This window comes from Peromyscus californicus, unplaced genomic scaffold, assembly GCF_007827085.1.
Source record: "Peromyscus californicus insignis strain IS unplaced genomic scaffold, ASM782708v3 Scaffold_5__1_contigs__length_169319896, whole genome shotgun sequence".
Lineage (NCBI taxonomy): Eukaryota > Metazoa > Chordata > Mammalia > Rodentia > Cricetidae > Peromyscus > Peromyscus californicus.
Window position 1 is genome coordinate 133,785,718 of NW_026294573.1, and position 15,433 is coordinate 133,801,150.

General features: G+C 37.2%; 1 protein-coding gene across 8 annotated transcripts in view; it reads left to right on the forward strand.

The window, feature by feature from the left end:
• The window catches only part of Sntg1 (syntrophin gamma 1), a 728,018-nt gene that overhangs the window by 250,237 nt on the left and 462,348 nt on the right, over positions 1 to 15,433 (forward strand). Inside the window, exon 1 of one of the 8 annotated variants that reach the window (XM_052717740.1) lies at positions 10,033 to 10,264. The exons of 6 other annotated variants lie outside the window; for them this stretch is intronic. The gene's annotated coding sequence lies outside the window, so the exon portion shown is untranslated. Of the gene's footprint in view, positions 1 to 10,032; positions 10,265 to 15,433 lie in introns of those variants that run through there. One more of the 8 variants, XM_052717743.1, reaches the window with a different exon arrangement.

Below are 15,433 nucleotides of genomic sequence, written 5' to 3' on the forward strand. Positions count from 1 at the left end.
AACCCTTCCATAACTATTATGTCACTTCTTGAACATGTCTTCTATTCAGAATGACATAGTTCTTGTCTTTATGATACTTTCTAATCAGCTATTATCTTCTATATTAATTACATATGTGTATTAAAAATAAGTATGAATATGCTAATGCATTATTGTCTAATTTATGTCTTGTCTTATTAATGTTACTCAATATTTTCAAAAATAAATGTGTGTAAATTTAAATGCCTTGCCATACTTTGTGGCTAAATTCTCATGGTTCAATATTGGTATACTATAATCACTTCTAAATATCTTCTAGTTTGTGATTTGCCCCAAACACTTATCTGTTGATGTGTGAGTTGTGATCCATTAAAAAGTTCCATGATTTTTTTCAATTTCATACTTTCAGAGGTTAAAGTGTATTCAAGATCTGTGTATTCTCTTAAGCAGCTATGTAATAATTAAGGAAATTTTTGTACATTGCTTGAATCAATGCTTACAATGTTCCACTGGAAATGAGAATCATTCCTGGAAGATCTGAGTTCTGCACACTTTACCTGGCTTCTCCTTTAACTTTCATGTGAAATAGTAAAGCCATTCTCTCATCTTTAAGTTGAAATGTAATTGTGATAATCAATTATTTTCTTACACAACTGGAAATATTGGCACATAATACACATACATAAAAATATCACCAAATATGGTCAATTTTGATCATTTGGTTTTGATTAATAATTTTATATCCAAATCTCTCCATTTTCTTTAGAGTGTTTCACATTAACTGGAGAAGATCAAATTGTAAACATGAGAGGATTTTCCATATGAAAGTTTTGAAAAACTGTCTTATATGAAGTGAAAAATAATGAGGTGTTGAAGTATTTGTATGCTCTAGATGTGCTTATTTGAATAACATTGTAGGACAAATTAGTAGTCATGATTTAGTTAGGAGCTGATATGAGTGTTGCTACTAGAAAGGAAGAAAGAAATTAAGGAAGTTTCCATTTTTCAAAAAATGGCAGAATTCTTATACAGTAGCAACAGAATAATTCTTTGTGACCAAAGATTTAAAAAGTGTTCCTCAGCAAATGAGACAGTAAAAATGGCCATCCTACCCAAAGCAATCTAGAGGTTCAAAGCAATCTACATCAAAATACCAGCATATATCTACTAAATTTGAAAGAACAAGCTTAAACTTCATATGGAAACACAAAAATCCAGGAGAGATAAAACATTCCTGAATAATAAAAGAAGCTAGAGGTATCATGCCCAATCTCAAATTGTACTATAGAGCCACAGTAATAAAAGAAGTATGCCACTGGCATAAAAATCAGACATGTTAATAAATAGAAATGAACTAGAGACACAGAGAAAAGTCTACATGCATACAGACACCTGGTTGATGAGAAAGAAGCCAAAAATACACATTGGAAAATAGACAGCATCTTTAACAATTGGTGCTGGTCAAATTTGATTACTACGTAGAAGAATACAAATAGATCTACATTTATGACCTTGCAAAAAACTCAACTCCAATGTACCAAGGAACTCAACATATTAGATACATTGAATCTAATAGAAGAGTACCTGTGCAATAGTCTTGAACTCGTTGGCACAGGGAAAGACTTTCTGAACAAGATACTCACAGGAATGTCACTAAGAACAAGTAGTGGAACCTCCTAAAACTGAAAAAAACTATATGGTAGAGGATATCATTATTTGGACAAAGCAGGAAACTACAGAATGGGAAATGATCTCTACCAATTACATAGATAAAGATGGTTAATTTCCAAAATATATAAATAACAACAACAATAAAAACTGGACAAAAAGAAAACAAATAACCCAATTAAATAATGGAATGTAGAACTAAATAGATAGATCTCAAAAGATGTAACACAAATGACTGAGAAACAAAAAATGTTCAATGTCCTTAGTTTTCAGGAAGTGCAAATCAAAACTACTGTGATTTTTGTCATATATCAGTCAGAATGGCCAAGATCAATAAAACAAATGACAGCTAATGTGACAAGGATATGGGGAAAAGGTAATACTTGTTCTAAGCTTGTGAGAGTGCAAACTTGTATAGCCACTATGGAGATTAGTGTGGCAGTTCCTCAGGAAGTAAGAAATAGATCTACCTCAAGATCCAGCTATTCTACTCTTGGACAAGTGCCACCAAACTATAAATCTTACTTGCTCATCTATATTAATTGTTGTTCTATTCATAATAGGCAGAATTTGGCAATAGCCTGGATGTCCATCAACAGATGAACAGGGCAATGAGGTTGTGGTACATTTACACAGTGGAAAATTATTCAGCTATTAAAAAGGAAATCATGATGTTTGTTGATAAATTTATGGAGCTAGTAAGAAATCTATCCTCAGTAAGTTAACCCAGACCCCAAAAGACAATTATTTTATGCATTCACTTATATGTAGATGGTAGCTTTTAACCATCGGTATATATATCCAACAAGGTTAGGTATAGGTATAGAGCAAGAGACTAGCAAAAAATAGAATATCTCTCAAGTAATGGGAGGTAGAATATATAGTTATAGAGAGATTGGAAGAGGGAATAAGAGCATGAGTAATAAATGAGGAAGGAGAGAATGAGAGTGTAAGAGAAGGAATATGAGGAGAGACAACTAACTCTGAGACATTTGTAAAGTCATACAGAAACCTATGAGCTTCTTAAATTTAAGGTTCTTTACATGCATGTCTGAAAGAAGTATAAATGGAGTCAGAAAATGATTGTAGAGACAATTCTCCAACTAGGCATCTTTCATCTACAAGTTAAATATCCAGTGTCAAGATTGGTTTACAGAGTTATTGGCTATAGGGGTCTGTAGCTAAAGTTTTCCTGCCTGGCCCACAGTCAGGACAAATCTCTGACACCCGCCAGTCCCACAGCCATTCAGACCCAACCAAATAAACATAGAGACTTATATTGGTTACAAACTGTATGGCTGTGGCAGGCTTCTTGCTAACTGTTCTTACAGCTTAAATTAATCCATTTCTATTAATCTATACCTTGCCACGTGGCTTGTGGCTGACCGGTACTTTACATCTTCCTTGTCCTGATGGCGGCTGGCAGTGTCTCTCTGCACCCAGCTTCCTGTTCTCTCAATTCTCCTCTCTGTTAGTCCCGCCTATACTTCCTGCCTGGCCACTGACCAATCAGTGATTTATTCATTGACCAATCAGCAACACATTTGACATACAGACCATCCCACAGCAGGGGTCCAATGGATATCCCTAACAACTTGGGCAATTAGTTCCTCTCCACTAACTGAAGGTAAGACCATGTTTCTAAAGAGGATACTTATATATCTTATTGAATATAGTGGAGAGAAATTGAGCTGGTGCTTAATTAGAGCCTTCATCCATTCTGACTAGTATTCCTTGACCTAGAAGGTAATTTGCACATTACCACAGGAGAAAACTAGCCATCACTCTACCTACATACTTTTCAGTCTACTAAAGTGACCTGCCTGCATGATAAAGAGGTACAAATTTTGCAGGTGTAACTATGCACTCTCTGATTGGATTTAAAGCCCACTCCAGAAGATGAAACCCATGCCCAACACTGCTTTGGTTGTCAAGAGACTCAGACTAGTTGTCCCTTGGGCCTAGGGGAAACCAAATACTGTTGTTCTGCTGAAGGAACATAGCAATAAATGACTCCTAATGATATTCTACTATACCTATAGATCAATGACTCCCTCAGCCATTATCAGAGAAGATTTCTCTTGTAACAGATGGGAACTAATACAGAGACCCACCACTAGACAAGGTACAGAGAATGAGAAAGTTTAAGACACTCGGTCCTGAATGGATTTCTTCATTAAAATTCTCTTCTCAAGGATCAGGGAACTATGTGGAAAGAGAACTGGAAAGATTATAAGAGTAAGAGCAGACAGATGACTTCAAGGAAAGAGTGACTTCCAGACATAAGGGGACTAATGAACATATGACCACAGAAACTTTGTAAAGGTCTTGTACAGATTTATCGTAATGGTGTCCCAGAGCTGAGAGGGGGAAGTGGACCTTAGCTCCCATTCCTAATAAGGTATCTCCAATTTACAACTACTTGCAAAAAAAAATCATTTTCTCTAATGACGTCTTAATGGATATATAAATCACACTTTGGGGTTAGCCCAATGCCAAATAGTAATGGTCAACGCAAAACAAACTCAGTGTCACTTCTGTAGATTTTACTTGCCTTCTTTTTTTAATCTCATATTGATTTATTTGGGCTTTAAAAATCTTACTGGTACTTTGTGCATTATGGTTTCATAGTCTGTGTGTTTATGTTTTGTTTGTGTGTGTTTGTATGTCTATGTCTCTGTGTGCATGTTTCTTTTTTTATTCTCTTTTTCTGGCATTATTTCTAAAGAGAAAAAGAAAGAAGCTATACAGGTGTGGAGTTGAACAGCTGGGGAGGTGGGAAAGATCTGGGAAGAAAAATGTAACCAGAATATACTCTATGATAAAAAAATTATTTTCAATAATAATAATATGGTTCAATTGTGCAGAATACTGATCTCCACTCAAAGGAGAAACAAGAGGTTTGTGAACCACTGGCAAACAAAAATCAATTCCATATCAAATATATATATATAAAATCTGAGGGGTTTCTGGCAGCCTGCTTTTGGGTTGCTTTGTGAAACTTCGCTGAAGACTTGGTTCTGACCTATAACAGGAAAATTTTGCACTACATATATTATCATATCACATGAAGCCAATGCACACTGACTGAAAATTTTATCTCATATTCCAGGTACTGAATGTTATGAACTGTAGTGCTTTTATGGCACATACAGAGTTATCTTTGATAAGTTTTTTTTTTTTGCACCCTGATAAACCTCTCTGCTGACATAGCAATCCAAATCAGACCAAATTAGAAAAAGCCCCGAATTAATGGGTAAAGTGTTCCTGGGTGATTCTCTGGACCCACAGAGAGGAAACAGGGACGAGAGATTGGAAAACCAAGTTTCTGTTTTCTGAGATGCAGCTTATATATCCTATGGGAGTGGTCTTGAGCCTCTCTGGGAGCGGAGCTGTGTTTAGTGGGTTTGGAAGGTGTGGGTTTGAGGAAAGAGATGGGGGAGGAGAGTTGAGGTAGATCTTCCACCAGAACATTCAGACTCTTTGGCTATATGGATGCCAGGGTGCCAGGGGTTGAGGTGGAGATCCCACTCAAACAATCTGCTCCTAAAAAACCACAAAGCTTTAATTTTAGGAAACAAGATGCTTTAATATTTTATGCTACCATTCCTTAGTTTATAAATATAAAATTAATATACCTTTGAATTTTGTATGTTAGGATAGTTAATTTTAAAAATTACTATCTGAATTGCTGGATTCAATTAAAAAAATATGGAGTGAATTTCGGCCTGGGATTAGGACAAAATCTGTAACAGTTTTGAAATGTCTATAAATATTCTTCTGTCATTTTTTTCTATGGTTTTCTCAGGATTGGTTGCTATGAAATATGAACAAACTCCAAAAAACTTTGAAGGTGCTCTGTGTCCTGAATAACAAATATCTGGCTAAAATTTAATTGTTTGTGTGAAAATAAACACATCCATGTGATTACCATGCCCCACACAAAAGAGTAATACTGGAAGCACCAATATTAAATGCTAAATGTATTTGTATAAACACTATAGGATTGTCTAGGGATACAGACCAGCTAATGTCCATGTATACTCTTATTCCTAGATGGAGCTTGGCAATATTTATTTAACTATATGCTCTCTTTAAATATGATGAATACACATACTTGTGTATTAATCCATCAAGCAAAAACATGAACTTGCAATAAAAACATTATAATTTATAATTATAATATAATATATAATAATATAATTTATAATATCTAAATATTTATGTTAATTCTTGTAGTTTGCAAACCCTCATTTTCATCTTTTTATACATATAAAGTTGTTTGTTGACTTATTTGTGTATGTGTGGTATATGTGCTCACAACTAGAGGTGATAACATAGTGAAAAATCTAAGAAATCCCTAAGCATGTATTTTGAGTTTTGAATTTTATGCCAGAGACAGAAAGTGGCTTAATGTTCACTGAAGCAAGAATGAGTCACAGAGACCAGATTTTCAGGATTTTTCTTTCTTATCCTTCTTTTAGAGTAATCATAGTTCCTTGAAACTGATTATACATGTGGTGCACAGTCCACAAACATTAAAAGGTTGAATTCCATGCAATGTAAAATTGGGTCTCAATGTACCTATTCCTTTCATATTTTAAGTATTAATATTTTCTTTTTTGTTTGTTTCTGTGGCTTTACTTTACTTTTTATTTAAATAACATTTTTTCCATTTATTTTACATAAAGACCTCAGGTTCCCCTCCACCCTCTACTGCCCATTCTCCCCACTTCCAATCTACTCCCCTCCCCTTCCACTCCTCCTCCATCTCCTTTCATAAAGGGGCAGGCCTCAAATGGGCTTGAACAAAGCATGTCACATCACGTTGAGTCAGGACCAAAGTCCTACCCTGGCATCAAGGCCAGGCAAGGTAATCCAACATGGGGAACAGATTCCAAAAGCCAGTTAACCTCCAGGGACAGGTCCTGATCTCACTGATAGGAGCCTTATAAATAGACCAAGCTACACAACTGTCACACGTATGCAGAGGTCCCAGGTAGGTCTCATGGAGGCTCCCTTAGTGTTGGTCAAGAGTCCATGAGCGCCCACAAGCTCAGATCAGCTGTCTCTGTGGGTTACCCCATCTTTACTCCCCTGGCTCCTACAATCCTTCCTCTCTTTATTCAGCAAGATGTCCAGAGCTCAGCCCAGTGCTTGACTATGGATCTCTGCATCTGCTTTCATCAGTTACTGAATATAGTATCTCTGGTGACAATTAAAATAATCACCAATCTGATTACAGTAGTTTCAATAGATGGCAAGTTCAGGCACCCTCTAAACTATTGCTAGGAGTCTTTTTTTTTCCTGAGACAGGGATTCTCTGTGTTGTTTTGGTGCCTGTCCTGGATCTTGCTCTGTAGACCAGGCTGGCCTTGAACTCACAGAGATCTGTCTGGCTCTGCCTCCCGAGTGCTGGGATTAAAGGTGTGTGCCACCAACACCTGGCTTGCTAGGAGTCTAAGCTGGGGTTATCCTTGTGGAATCCTGGGGCTTTCCATGGCACAAGGTTTCTCCCTCACCCCAAAATGGCCACCCCTATCAAGAAGTCTCTTTCTTTACTTTCCTCCTCTGTCCCATCCTCAAAATTCCTCCCACACCCAGCCCAGTCAACCTGCTCCTTCAAGTTCCCATACCTCTATCCTCCCTCCTCTGTCCCTAGTTTACTCAGGGGATCTCTTCTATTTCCCCTTCCCAGAGAACTCCAAACATTCTTCTTATGATCTAGGCTCTCTGGAGCTGTGAATTGTAGGTGGGTTATTCTATACTTTATTCCTAATATCCACTTAAGAGTGAGTACATGTCATGTTTGTTTTCTGTGTCTGAGTTAACTCACTCAGAGTGATATTTTTCTTGATCCATTTATTTGCGTGAAAATTTTATGAGGTCATTTTTTTTACAGCTGAGTAACACTCCATTTTGTAAATATATTTTCTTTATCCATTTTTTTTGGTTGAGGGGCATCTAGGTTGTTTTCATGTCTGGCTATTGAGAATAATGGTGTTATGAACATAGTTGAGCAGGTGTCCTTGTGTTATGTTTGAGCATCCTTTTGGTATAGCTGGGTCCTAAGGGGGATTGATTTCCAATTTTCTGAGAAATGACCATACTGATTTCCAAAGTAGCTCTGCAAGTTTGCTTTCTACCAGCAATGGAGTAGTGTTCTCCTTACTCCACATCCTCTCCAGCATAAGCCTTTATTAGTGTTTTTAATCTTAGCCATTCTGACAGGTGTAAGATGGTATCTCAGTTGTTTTGCTTTGCATTTCCCTGATGGCTAAGGATGTTGAACAATTCATAAAATATCTTCTGTTTTGAGATTCTTTTGTTGAAAATTTTCTGTTTAGATTTGTACCCTATTTTTAATTGGATAATTTAGTATTATGATGTTTAGTTTCTTACGATTTTTTATATATTTTGAATATCTGCCCTCTGTCAAATGTGGGGTTGGTGAAGATATTTTCCCATTATGTAGGCTACCATTTTGTCTTATTTACTGTTTCCTTTGCCTTACAGAAGCTTTTCAGTTTCAGGAGGTCTCAATTATTAATTGTCAGTCTCAATGTCTGTGCTACTGGTGTTATATTCAGGAAGTAGTCACCTGTGCCAATGAGTGCAAGTCTACTTTCCACTTTCTCTTCTATCAAGTTCAGTGTAATTGGACTTATATTGAGGTCTTTGATCCACTTGAACTTGAGTTTTGTACAGGGCAATAGATTTGGAACTATGTGCATTCTTCTACGTGATGACATCCAGTTATACCAGCACTGTTTAGTGAAGATTCTTTCTTTTTTCCCATTGTGTAATTTTGGCTTCTTTGTCAAGAATCAGGTATTCAGGGATATGTGGATTTATGTCAGGGTCTTTAATTTGGTTCTTGAACCACATATCTGTGTTTATGTCCAAACCAAACTGTATTACTATAGCTCTATAGTAGAACTTGAAGTGTGGGATGATAATATCTCTGGGTGTTCCTTTATTGTACAGGATTGTTTTAACTATTCTGGGGTTTTTTGGTTTTCAATATTAAGTTGAGTATTGTTCTTCTAAGATCTGTGAAGAATTGTGTTGGGATTTTGGTGGAGATTACATTGAATCTGGAGATTGTGTTTTGGTAAAACTGCAGTTTTTACTATGTTAATCCTACCAATCAAGGAGAAAGGGAGATCTTCCTATTTTCTAATATATTCCTCAATTTCTTTCCTTACAGACTGAAATTTCTTGTCATACAGGTTTTTCACTTGTTTGGTTAGAGTTACCACAAGATATTTTATATTATTTGTGGCTATTGTAAAAGGGTGATGTTTCTCTGATTTTTTTCTCAACCTGTTTATTATTTGTATATAGGAAGGCTACTGATTTTTCTGAGTTAATCTTGTATCCTGCCACATTACAGAGGGTATTTGTCAGCTGTTGGAATTCTCTGGTAGAATTATTAGGGTCACTGATGCATAACTATCATATCATCTGCAAATAGCAAAAATTTGACTTATTTCTTTCAAATTTGTATCCCCTTGATCTCCTTTTGTTGTCTTACTGCTCTAGCTAGAACAACTTGCAGTATTATATTGAATAAATAGGGAGAAAGTGGACAGCCTTGTCTTATTCCTAATTTTAATGGAATCGTTTAGAGTTTCTTTTCAGTTACTTTGATGCCAGCTGTTGGCTTGCTGTATATTTTCTTTATTATGTTTAGGTATGTTGCTTGTATACCTGATCTCTCCAAGACTTTTACCATGAAGGGATGATGGGTTTTGTCAAAGGCTCTTCAGCATCTAATGAGGTGATTGTGTGTTTTTTATTTCAATTTGTTTATATGGTGTATTAAAATGACAGATTTTCTTTTATTGAACCATCCCTGCATCTCTGAGATGAAACCTACTTGGTTATGTTGTATGATTCTTTTTCAATGTGTTCTTGGATTGAGTTGGTGAGTATTTTATTGAGTATTTTTGCATCAATATTTATGAGGGAGATTGGTGTGTAATTCTCTTTCTTTGTTGCACCTTTTTGTGGTTTGGGTATTAGGGTAACTATAGCTTCATAGAAAGAATTTGGTAATGTTCCTTATGTTTCTATTGTGTGGAACAATTTGAGTACTGTTGGTATTAGCTCTTCTGTGAAATTCTGTACTGAAACCATCTAACTCTTGGCTTTTTTTTTTTTTTGGTTAGGAGAGTTTTAATGACTGCTTCTATTTCATTAGTTGTCATAGAGCTATTTAAATTGTTTATCTGGTCTTGAATTAATTTTGGTATGTGGTAACTAAAAAGAAAATTGTTCATTTCTCTTAGATTTCCTAATTTTGTGGAATGCAGGTTTTTTTAAGTATGACCTGATGATTGTCTGCATTTCCTCAGTGTCTGTTGTTACATGTAGTGGGTAGCCATTCCAGCTTTGATCTGGAAGTTCCAACCCCCATTGAGACTTTGGCAACTGTCACGCCTACAAGGCGGGGCCAAGGGAGGCACCTGGAGACCTGAGATCTGGATGGGCTGCGCTCTCACTCGGTTCCGGGACCTTGGACGGTGAAGGTGGGCCAAGCAGAGCTCCAGAGAACACCGCTGGACTGCGATACACCTTCCCCAGACCCTGCGACCTACCTATCCCTTAACTTGTAAGTTACGCCATTAAATAAATCTCCTTTTAACTACGTGGAGTGGCCTTAATAATTTCACCAATAGTTACATCCCACTTTTCATTTCTGATTTTGTTAATTTGGATATTCTCTCTCTGCTTTTGGTTAGTTTGAATAAGTGTTTGTCTATCTTGTTGATTTTTTCATTGTTTGCATTGTTCTCTTTGTTTCTATCTTGTTGATTTCAGCACTGAGTTTGATTATTTCTTGCCATCTATTCTATCTGGGTGAGGTTTTTTCTTCTTGTTATAGATCTTACAGGTGTGTTGTTAAATCACTAGTGTGACATTTCTCCAAATTCTTTTCTTAGGCACTTTGTACTATGTACTTTCCTCTTAGCACTGTTTTCATAGTGTCACATAAGTTTGGGTATGTTGTGCTTTCATTTTCATTGAATTCTAGGAAGTCTTTAAATTCTTTATTTCTTCCTTGACCCAGTGGTAATTCTGTTGAGAGATGGTTACTTCCCATGAATTTGTAAGCTTTCTGTAGTTAGTGTTGTTGTTGAATTCTAATGTTGTCCCATGGTGATCCAATAAGATACACATGGTTATTCTGATTTTTTTGTATCTGTTGAGGTTTGCTTTGTAACTGAGTATGTGGTCTGTTTTAGAGAAGGTTCCATGAGGTGCTGAGAAGACGGTATATTCTTTTGTGTTTGGGTGAAATATTTTGTAAATACCTGTTAAGTTCATTTGAGTCACAAAATCTGTTAGTTCCCTTACTTCTCTGTTAAGTTTTTGTCTGTCTGAAAGTCTACCTTTATTAATGAGTAGAGTATGGTGTATGATTTTTTGGGGGGGAGGGTGTTTTATTCATTTTCTATACCAACCACAGATACCACTCTCATCTCTCCTCCTGCTCTCCCCAAGCTTCCCATCTTGCTCACCCTTCATCTCCTCCTCCAAAAAGGTAAGAAATCCCATGGGGAGTTAGCAAAGCCTGGTACATTCAGTTCAGTGAGGTCTAAGCCCCTTCCCTTCCATCAAGGCTGTGCAAAGTGTCCCACCATAAGTAATGAGCTCCAAAAAGCCAGTTCATGCACACGAGATAGATCCTATTCCCACTTCCAGGGGCCCCTTTAGCAGATCAAACTATACAACTGTTTCATTTATGCAGAGGGCCTAAACCAGTCCCATGGAAGCTCCACCATTGTTGGTCTGAAGTTCATGAGTTCCCACTAGATTGGTTCAGTTGTGTCTTTAAGTTTCCCTGTCCATGATCTTGATGCCCCTTGCTCATATAATCCCTCTTCTCTCTTCAACTGGACTTTCTGGAGATCAGCCTGGTGCTTAGGTGCAGATCTCTGCATCTGTTTTCATAAGTTACTGAATGAAGGCTCTATGATGACAAGGTATTCACCAATCTGATTATTGGAGTAGGCCAGCTTAGTTGCTTAGTAGTCTAAGCTGGGATCATCCTTGTGAATTCCTGGTAACTTCCCTAGCACCATGGTTCTTCCTATCCCCATCATGTCTCCCTATATCAAGATATCTCTTTCATTGCTCTCCCACTCTGTCCCTGTTTCAGCTCAACAACCCCATTCCCTTATGTTCTTATCTCCCATGACCTACTCTCTATTGCCCCCCCTCACTCCCAGTTTACTCATGGAGATCTCATCTATTTCCCCTTCCCAGGGTGATTCATATTTCCCTCATAGGGTCCTCCTTGTTACCTAGCTTCTTTGGAGCTGTGTTTTTAGTGCTGTTATCCTTTGCTTTACATCTAGTAGCCTCTTATGAATGAGTACATACCATGTTTGTCTTTCTGAATCTGGGTTGCCTTACTCAGGATGATGTTTTCTAGTTCAATCCATTTGCCTGCAAATTTCTTGATGCCATTGTTTTTTACTGCTGAGCAGTACTCCATTGTGTATATGTACCACATTTTCTTTATCCATTCTTCAGTTAAGGGAATCTAGGTTGTTTCCAGGCTCTGGCTATTATGAATAATGCTGCTATGAACATAGTTGAGCATGTGTCCTTGTGGCATGATTGAGGTATATGCCCAAGAGTGGTATCACTGGGGTCTTGAGGAAGATTGATTTCCAATTTTCTGAGAAACTGCCATATTGATTTCCAAAATGGCTGTACAAGTTTGCACTTCCTCCAACAGGGGAGGAGTATTCCCCTTGTTCCACATCTGCTCCAACATAAGCTGTCTTCAGTGTTTTTGATCTTAGCCATTCTAACAGGTATAAGATGGTATCTCAGATTTGTTTTGATTTGCATTTCCCTGAGGACTAAGGATATTGAGAGATTCCTAAATGTCTTTTGGCCATTTGAGAATTCTCTGTTTAGCTCTGTAGCCCACTTTTTAATTGGATTGCTTGGTATTTTAATGTCATGTTTCTCGAGTTCTTTATATATTTTGGTTATCAACCCTCTGTCAGATGTGGGGTTAGTGAAGATCTTTTTCCATTCTGTAGGCTGTCATTTTGTCTTATTTACCATGCCCTTTGCCTCACAAAAGCTTCTCAGATTCAGGAGGTCCCATTTATTAATTGTTACTCTCAGTGTTCTGGTATTGGTGTTATAAATAAGAAGTGCCAATATATTCAAGGCTAATTGCTGCCTTCTCATCTATCAGATTCAGTGTAACTATAATGTTTGATTTAAGATATAGTACTGTTTTTTTTTACAACTTGAAAATCATTATGGTCCAGCCTTAATAATCTTCTTCCCAGGGGTCCAGAAGAGAATTTATGAATGGCACAAATTATTATAAAAAAGAATCTAAGCTTTTTTGTCCATCTACTTTATTCCTCTGGGATAAAATTCTATCTTCATAGCTTTGGTTCTATTCCCATGGCTATCTCCTTTCTTGCCTGATTCCTCTCTACCTTTATCTGCTCTCCCCTCTAAGTTCTATCTTAATTCTCTCATCTTAATTCTGCCACATCCTGGTCTTTCTCATCTCATTTTATCAATCTCATTCTTCTCCATCTGGCTTTTCCTCTTGTTTCATCTCATTCCTCTAGTTCTCCATCTAGTACTCTAGTCAAAATCCCCTCTCGGCTTCTGAGGTTTACCGTTGTATACCCATGCAATAGTAGTGCTCTAGCTAAAGCAAGATCACCAGGCTTGAATTCTTACAGGGTCATAAAGGCATACAAAAGTTTTCCTCAGGCAGTGACCATCAGGCTTTCTTTTATAAACCCAAAGGGAAAGTGGTAAAGTAGGAGGTCAGCTAAGAGATTAAAATCAACTAATATATCAGAAATAGTGAATTTATGTGCTTAAAATACATTTTTAGGTGGTTAGATAAATGTCAGGAGTCTATAATGTTAGTGTAAATACCAGTAAGACTGTATAAGAAAGGAGGTTCTGAGATGAATTTATCTTAATTCAGGAGATCATTTGGCCTTGGATGCTTGATAGCTATTTCAGATAAAATGCACTGTTAGTAGTTCTTGAAAGCATATATAGCATACAAGAAAATCATTGCAGGAATCAGTTAATATATATACAAAAGCTAAACTATCACCAAGAATTCTTAAGCCATGGCTTGACGTATGGAAACGTCCTTGACTTTTTAAGTAATAGCTTTCGTGATAGTAGCTGAATTTCATTACATTTTCCTGTGACTTGCAGCACTTGTATTTGGGGCATAAATGTTCAGAATCAAGGCTTAATATGTAGAAGATCAGCCCCCACACTTATTTACCACAGTAATTTTTGAGAAATGAAGAATAAAAGACTTAATTAGAAATACAGATTGGAAAGAAAACACAGGATAGACTCAGATGGGCCTGGATCCTTATCCACCGGCCCAGAACTTTATTCCAGAGGTTTATTTATAACAATGCCAAGGGGTGGAGCAAAAGACCTCCCCCTTGCTAGTTACAGTCACCTGGTACCCAGGCCCATGGTCCAATCAATCTCTTATGCAGTCTTATTTAGAAAAGATAGCTAACATGTCCATTTATTACACAAATCATTAAGCCAGCCTTGACATTATTCTAAAAGTTTTTGAGAGTTTGAAACAAGATTTGTCAATGGCTCTTTCAATGCTGGGATTTAGTGAATAGTGTCACTACGGAATTGGAACATTTGTTGCTAGGGGTCTGTAACATTTTCAGAAAAGCTACACCCCAAAGTTGCCTTCCATGCCATTGAATTCTCTCAGCCATTCAGGCATAGATGCACTCAGCAGCAAACAGTTCCTAATTAGAGGCTGTCCCTTTACCCAAATATATAAAAGCTTCCCTGTGCCATAATTCAGACAAATGTTTCTGTTACGGTAGGACTTTCACTTTGTTTTACTGAAAACTTTGCTTCAGTCCGAGGCTAAAATTATTGTTTTGAACTACCATAAAGTTCTTAGCAAAAATTCTTTGCACAGCTATTAGACCATAGAAGGCACTGTTTCAAACCTGCATTGATACTACATTTCCCAGAAAGCATTTTAGGTATACTAGCAAGCTTTCTGGTTCCCTTTACAGGGTTTTTGTTTTTTGTTTTTGTTTTGTTTTTTTAAATAGATTTTTCTTTCTTGAGCTTGCTTTAGGATGCATGTGCCACTGTTTAACAGGTATACCTCTCTAATAAGATCTTTTTTCTGACCCATTTCCTGAGCAGTTCTGTGTCCATTTGTCTCAGCACTCTGACTGAGGCTTATTGCTTAAGGCAAAACCCTTAGGGCTTCACTTTGGGTCAGTGAGGCAAACTGAATGCATTTATTTTCCCCCAGAAAGGTCCTTTCTCTGATAGAAAAGAAAACTTTAATCTTGGATAGCTCCCTGTCCTGTCCTGCAGGCTCCTTCCACAGCTAGTGTCTCTGACATGCAGCATAGCCACAGCCAGGAGGCTCGGCCTCAATGCTTTACCTAGCAGCCTGTCTCTGCAGAGGGATTTCTGACTGCTTTTTCTCCTGGATTGAAAAGACAGAGAAGAGAGATTTTTGGGAACTCAAGTCCTGCCTCCTTCATTGAAGGGAGGATATTTCTGGCTTGAAAGAAGGACAGAACTTAGAGAGGTTTTGCTGTTCTAAGAGGTTTGTCACAGGTGATTTCCCATACTAATTCTCTCCAGGTGATTCTTGTTTTTGTCCTTTACAGAAAGAAAACAGAGAAAAAGTTCTGAAAGGCTTTTTAGAGACAGATTAAGTTATTCCCAAAAGAGAGAAAGTTTACCAAGCTTTTGCAAA